The sequence below is a fragment of the Oncorhynchus clarkii genome, chromosome 7 (genome assembly GCF_045791955.1).
Source record: "Oncorhynchus clarkii lewisi isolate Uvic-CL-2024 chromosome 7, UVic_Ocla_1.0, whole genome shotgun sequence".
NCBI lineage: Eukaryota > Metazoa > Chordata > Actinopteri > Salmoniformes > Salmonidae > Oncorhynchus > Oncorhynchus clarkii.
This window is the reverse complement of record NC_092153.1, coordinates 14,724,569-14,731,363: the sequence shown is the minus strand read 5'-3', so window position 1 is coordinate 14,731,363 and position 6,795 is coordinate 14,724,569. Positions and strand designations below refer to the sequence as shown.

At 43.1% G+C, this 6,795-nt stretch overlaps 3 non-coding genes across 3 annotated transcripts; all 3 read right to left on the bottom strand.

Moving 5' to 3' along the window:
• Positions 1-320: 320 nt before the first annotated feature.
• On the bottom strand, positions 321-393 carry trnar-ccu (transfer RNA arginine (anticodon CCU)). Its single transcript has one exon. It is a non-coding gene; the product is annotated as a tRNA-Arg (tRNA).
• A 3,492-nt stretch (positions 394-3,885) lies between these two features.
• Positions 3,886-3,958, bottom strand: trnar-ccu (transfer RNA arginine (anticodon CCU)). The gene has a single exon. It is a non-coding gene; the product is annotated as a tRNA-Arg (tRNA).
• Positions 3,959-5,536: 1,578 nt separating this feature from the next.
• trnar-ccu (transfer RNA arginine (anticodon CCU)) lies at positions 5,537-5,609 on the bottom strand. The gene has a single exon. It is a non-coding gene; the product is annotated as a tRNA-Arg (tRNA).
• Between the last annotated feature and the right edge of the window lie 1,186 nt (positions 5,610-6,795).

Here is a 6,795-nt window from a genome sequence, read left to right as displayed (position 1 = left end):
TGGGTTATGGGCCCAGCACGCTTCCGCTGCGCCACTCTGCTCTCATCTCCTTCAGAAAAGACTAGAACTCACAATCCATGGCTTAGGAGTCCAGTATCTTAGGCCACTGGGATACTGTGTAAACAGTATGACCTATACGAACTGTTGGAAGAGGTAAAAAAAAATTATAATGGCACTGAGACATTATGCCCATGAAACGACACATTTTTTTAAAATGTTGTTCGCACTTAAAATAAACTGTTTAGCAGAGGATGGTTTCGATCCATCGACCTCTGGGTTATGGGCCCAGCACGCTTCCGCTGCGCCACTCTGCTTCCATCCACCTCAGATGGGACTTGAACCCACAATCCCTGGCTTAGGAGGCCAGTGCCTTATCCATTAGGCCACTGGGGCACTGTCTACCTTTTGCAAATAGTACAAACTGATACAAGCAGTAAAAACAATGTGTACTGGATAGCACTGAGACATGCAAATGAAATATAGCTTTCTAATTTCTGTTTGCGTTTCATTTTTGAAAATAATCTGTTTAGCAGAGGATGGTTTCGATCCATCGACCTCTGGGTTATGGGACCTGCACGCTTCCGCTGCGCCACTCTGCTCTCAGCCACTTCAGAAATGACTAGAACTCAAAATCTTTGGCTTAGGAGTCCAGTATCTTAGGCCAATGGGATACTGTGTAAACAGTATGACCTATACGAACTGTTGGAAGAGGTAAAAAAAAATTATAATGGCACTGAGACATTATGCCCATGAAACGACACATTTTTTAAAAATGTTGTTCGCACTTAAAATGAACTGTTTAGCAGAGAATGGTTTCGATCCATCGACCTCTGGGTTATGGGCCCAGCACGCTTCCGCTGCGCCACTCTGCTCTCAGCCACTTCAGAAAAGACTAGAACTCACAATCCATGGCTTAGGAGTCCAGTATCTTAGGCCACTGGGATACTGTGTAAACAGTATGACCTATACGAACTGTTGGAAGAGGTAAAAAAAAATTATAATGGCACTGAGACATTATGCCCATGAAACAACACATTTTTTAAAAATGTTGTTCGCACTTAAAATAAACTGTTTAGCAGAGGATGGTTTCGATCCATCGACCTCTGGGTTATGGGCCCAGCACACTTCCGCTGCGCCACTCTGCTCTCAGCCACTTCAGAAAAGACTAGAACTCAAAATCTTTGGCTTAGGAGTCCAGTATCTTAGGCCACTGGGATACTGTGTAAACAGTATGACCTATACGAACTTTTGGAAGAGGTAAAAAAATATATATAATGGCACTGAGACATGCCCATGAAACGACACATTTTTAAAAAATGTTGTTCGCACTAAAAATAAACTGTTTAGCAGAGGATGGTTTCGATCCATCGACCTCTGGGCCCAGCACGCTTCCGCTGCGCCACTCTGCTCTCATCACCTTCAGAAAAGACTAGAACTCACAATCCATGGCTTAGGAGTCCAGTATCTTAGGCCACTGGGATACTGTGTAAACAGTATGACCTATATGAACTGTTGGAAGAGGTAAAAAAATATATATAATGGCACTGAGACATTATGCCCATGAAACAACACATTTTTTAAAAATGTTGTTCGCACTTAAAATAAACTGTTTAGCAGAGGATGGTTTCGATCCATCGACCTCTGGGTTATGGGCCCAGCACGCTTCCGCTGCGCCACTCTGCTCTCATCCCCTTCAGAAAAGACTAGAACTCACAATCCATGGCTTAGGAGTCCAGTATCTTAGGCCACTGGGATACTGTGTAAACAGTATGACCTATACGAACTGTTGGAAGAGGTAAAAAACAAATTATAATGGCACTGAGACATTATGCCCATGAAACGACACATTTTTTAAAAATGTTGTTCGCACTTAAAATAAACTATTTAGCAGAGGATGGTTTCGATCCATCGACCTCTGGGTTATGGGCCCAGCACGCTTCCGCTGCGCCACTCTGCTCTCAGCCACTTCACAAAAGACTAGAACTCACAATCAATGGCTTAGGAGTCCAGTATCTTAGGCCACTGGGATACTGTGTAAACAGTATGACCTATACGAACTGTTGGAAGAGGTAAAAAAAAATTATAATGGCACTGAGACATTATGCCCATGAAACGACACATTTTTTAAAAATGTTGTTCGCACTTAAAATAAACTGTTTAGCAGAGGATGGTTTCGATCCATCGACCTCTGGGTTATGGGCCCAGCACGCTTCCGCTGCGCCACTCTGCTTCCATCCACCTCAGATGGGACTTGAACCCACAATCCCTGGCTTAGGAGGCCTGTGCCTTATCCATTAGGCCACTGGGGCAGTGTCTACCTTTTGCAAATAGTACAAACTGATACAAGCAGTAAAAACAATGTGTACTGGATGGCACTGAGACATGCAAATGAAATATAGATTTCTAATTTCTGTTTGCGTTTCATTTTTGAAAATAATCTGTTTAGCAGAGGATGGTTTCGATCCATCGACCTCTGGGTTATGGGACCTGCACGCTTCCGCTGCGCCACTCTGCTCTCAGCCACTTCAGAAATGACTAGAACTCAAAATCTTTGGCTTAGGAGTCCAGTATCTTAGGCCACTGGGATACTGTGTAAACAGTATGACCTATACGAACTGTTGGAAGAGGTAAAAAAAAAATTATAATGGCACTGAGACATTATGCCCATGAAACAACACATTTTTTAAAAATGTTGTTCGCACTTAAAATAAACTTTTTTGCAGAGGATGGTTTCGATCCATCGACCCCTGGGTTATGGGCCCAGCACGCTTCCGCTGCGCCACTCTGCTCTCATCCCCTTCAGAAAAGACTAGAACTCACAATCCATTGCTTAGGAGTCCAGTGTCTTAGGCCACTGGGATACTGTGTAAACAGTATGACCTATACGAACTGTTGGAAGAGGTAAAAAAATATATATAATGGCACTGAGACATGCCCATGAAACGACACATTTTAAAAAAATGTTGTTCGCACTTAAAATAAACTGTTTAGCAGAGGATGGTTTCGATCCATCGACCTCTGGGTTATGGGCCCAGCACGCTTCCGCTGCGCCACTCTGCTCTCAGCCACTTCAGAAAAGACTAGAACTCACAATCCATGGCTTAGGAGTCCAGTATCTTAGGCCACTGGGATACTGTGTAAACAGTATGACCTATACGAACTGTTGGAAGAGGTAAAAAAAAAATTATAATGGCACTGAGACATTATGCCCATGAAACGACACATTTTTTAAAAATGTTGTTCGCACTTAAAATAAACTGTTTAGAAGAGGATGGTTTCGATCCATCGTCCCCTGGTTTATGGGCACAGCACGCTTCCGCTGCGCCACTCTGCTCTCATCCCATTCAGAAAAGACTAGAACTCACAATCCATTGCTTAGGAGTCCAGTGTCTTAGGCCACTGGGATACTGTGTAAACAGTATGACCTATACGAACTGTTGGAAGAGGTAAAAAAATATATATAATGGCACTGAGACATGCCCATGAAACGACACATTTTTAAAAAATGTTGTTCGCACTTAAAATAAACTGTTTAGCAGAGGATGGTTTCGATCCATCGACCTCTGGGTTATGGGCCCAGCACGCTTCCGCTGCGCCACTCTGCTCTCAGCCACTTCAGAAAAGACTAGAACTCAAAATCTTTGGCTTAGGAGTCCAGTATCTTAGGCCACTGGGATACTGTGTAAACAGTATGACCTATACGAACTGTTGGAAGAGGTAAAAAAAAAATTATAATGGCACTGAGACATTATGCCCATGAAACGACATATTTTTTAAAAATGTTGTTCGCACTTAAAATAAACTGTTTAGCAGAGGATGGTTTCGATCCATCGACCTCTAGGTTATGGGCCCAGCACGCTTCCGCTGCGCCACTCTGCTTCCATCCACCCCAGATGGGACTTGAACCCACAATCCCTGGCTTAGGAGGCCAGTGCCTTATCCATTAGGCCACTGGGGCACTGTCTACCTTTTGCAAATAGTACAAACTGATACAAGCAGTAAAAACAATGTGTACTGGATAGCACTGAGACATGCAAATGAAATATAGCTTTCTAATTTCTGTTTGCGTTTCATTTTTGAAAATAATCTGTTTAGCAGAGGATGGTTTCGATCCATCGACCTCTGGGTTATGGGACCTGCACGCTCCGCTGCGCCACTCTGCTCTCAGCCACTTCAGAAATGACTAGAACTCAAAATCTTTGGCTTAGGAGTCCAGTATCTTAGGTCACTGGGATACTGTGTAAACAGTATGACCTATACGAACTTTTGGAAGAGGTAAAAAAATATATATAATGGCACTGAGACATGCCCATGAAACGACACATTTTTAAAAAATGTTGTTCGCACTAAAAATAAACTGTTTAGCAGAGGATGGTTTCGATCCATCGACCTCTGGGTTATGGGCCCAGCACGCTTCCGCTGCGCCACTCTGCTCTCATCACCTTCAGAAAAGACTAGAACTCACAATCCATGGCTTAGGAGTCCAGTATCTTAGGCCACTGGGATACTGTGTAAACAGTATGACCTATACGAACTGTTGGAAGAGGTAAAAAAAAATGATAATGGCACTGAGACATTATGCCCATGAAACGACACATTTTTTAAAAATGTTGTTCGCACTTAAAATAAACTGTTTAGCAGAGGATGGTTTCGATCCATCGACCTCTGGGTTATGGGCCCAGCACGCTTCCGCTGCGCCACTCTGCTCTCATCACCTTCAGAAAAGACTAGAACTCACAATCCATTGCTTAGGAGTCCAGTATCTTAGGCCACTGGGATACTGTGTAAACAGTATGACCTATACGAACTGTTGGAAGAGGTAAAAAAATATATATAATGGCACTGAGACATTATGCCCATGAAACGACACATTTTTTTAAAATGTTGTTCGCACTTAAATTAAACTGTTTAGCAGAGGATGGTTTCGATCCATCGACCTCTGGGTTATGGGCCCAGCACGCTTCCGCTGCGCCACTCTGCTCTCATCCCCTTCAGAAAAGACTAGAACTCACAATCCATGGCTTAGGAGTCCAGTATCTTAGGCCACTGGGATACTGTGTAAACAGTATGACCTATACGAACTGTTGGAAGAGGTAAAAAAACAAATTATAATGGCACTGAGACATTATGCCAATGAAACGACACATTTTTTAAAAATGTTGTTCGCACTTAAAATAAACTATTTAGCAGAGGATGGTTTCGATCCATCGACCTCTGGGTTATGGGCCCAGCACGCTTCCGCTGCGCCACTCTGCTCTCAGCCACTTCAGAAAAGACTAGAACTCACAATCCATGGCTTAGGAGTCCAGTATCTTAGGCCACTGGGATACTGTGTAAACAGTATGACCTATACGAACTGTTGGAAGAGGTAAAAAATTTTTTATAATGGCACTGAGACATTATGCCCATGAAACGACATATTTTTGAAAAATGTTGTTCGCACTTAAAATAAACTGTTTAGCAGAGGATGGTTTCGATCCATCGACCTCTGGGTTATGGGCCCAGCACGCTTCCGCTGCGCCACTCTGCTTCCATCCACCCCAGATGGGACTTGAACCCACAATCCCTGGCTTAGGAGGCCAGTGCCTTATCCATTAGGCCACTGGGGCACTGTCTACCTTTTGCAAATAGTACAAACTGATACAAGCAGTAAAAACAATGTGTACTGGATAGCACTGAGACATGCAAATGAAATATAGCTTTCTAATTTCTGTTTGCGTTTCATTTTTGAAAATAATCTGTTTAGCAGAGGATGGTTTCGATCCATCGACCTCTGGGTTATGGGACCTGCACGCTTCCGCTGCGCCACTCTGCTCTCAGCCACTTCAGAAATGACTAGAACTCAAAATCTTTGGCTTAGGAGTCCAGTATCTTAGGTCACTGGGATACTGTGTAAACAGTATGACCTATACGAACTTTTGGAAGAGGTAAAAAAATATATATAATGGCACTGAGACATGCCCATGAAACGACACATTTTTTAAAAATGTTGTTCGCACTAAAAATAAACTGTTTAGCAGAGGATGGTTTCGATCCATCGACCTCTGGGTTATGGGCCCAGCACGCTTCCGCTGCGCCACTCTGCTCTCATCACCTTCAGAAAAGACTAGAACTCACAATCCATGGCTTAGGAGTCCAGTATCTTAGGCCACTGGGATACTGTGTAAACAGTATGACCTATACGAACTGTTGGAAGAGGTAAAAAAAAATGATAATGGCACTGAGACATTATGCCCATGAAACGACACATTTTTTAAAAATGTTGTTCGCACTTAAAATAAACTGTTTAGCAGAGGATGGTTTCGATCCATAGACCTCTGGGTTATGGGCCCAGCACGCTTCCGCTGAGCCACTCTGCTCTCAGCCACTTCAGAAAAGACAAGAACTCAAAATCTTTGGCTTAGGAGTCCAGTATCTTAGGCCACTGGGATACTGTGTAAACAGTATGACCTATACGAACTTTTGGAAGAGGTAAAAAAATATATATAATGGCACTGAGACATGCCCATGAAACGACACATTTTTAAAAAATGTTGTTCGCACTAAAAATAAACTGTTTAGCAGAGGATGGTTTCGATCCATCGACCTCTGGGTTATGGGCCCAGCACGCTTCCGCTGCGCCACTCTGCTCTCATCACCTTCAGAAAAGACTAGAACTCACAATCCATTGCTTAGGAGTCCAGTATCTTAGGCCACTGGGATACTGTGTAAACAGTATGACCTATACGAACTGTTGGAAGAGGTAAAAAAAAATATATAATGGCACTGAGACATTATGCCCATGAAACGACACAT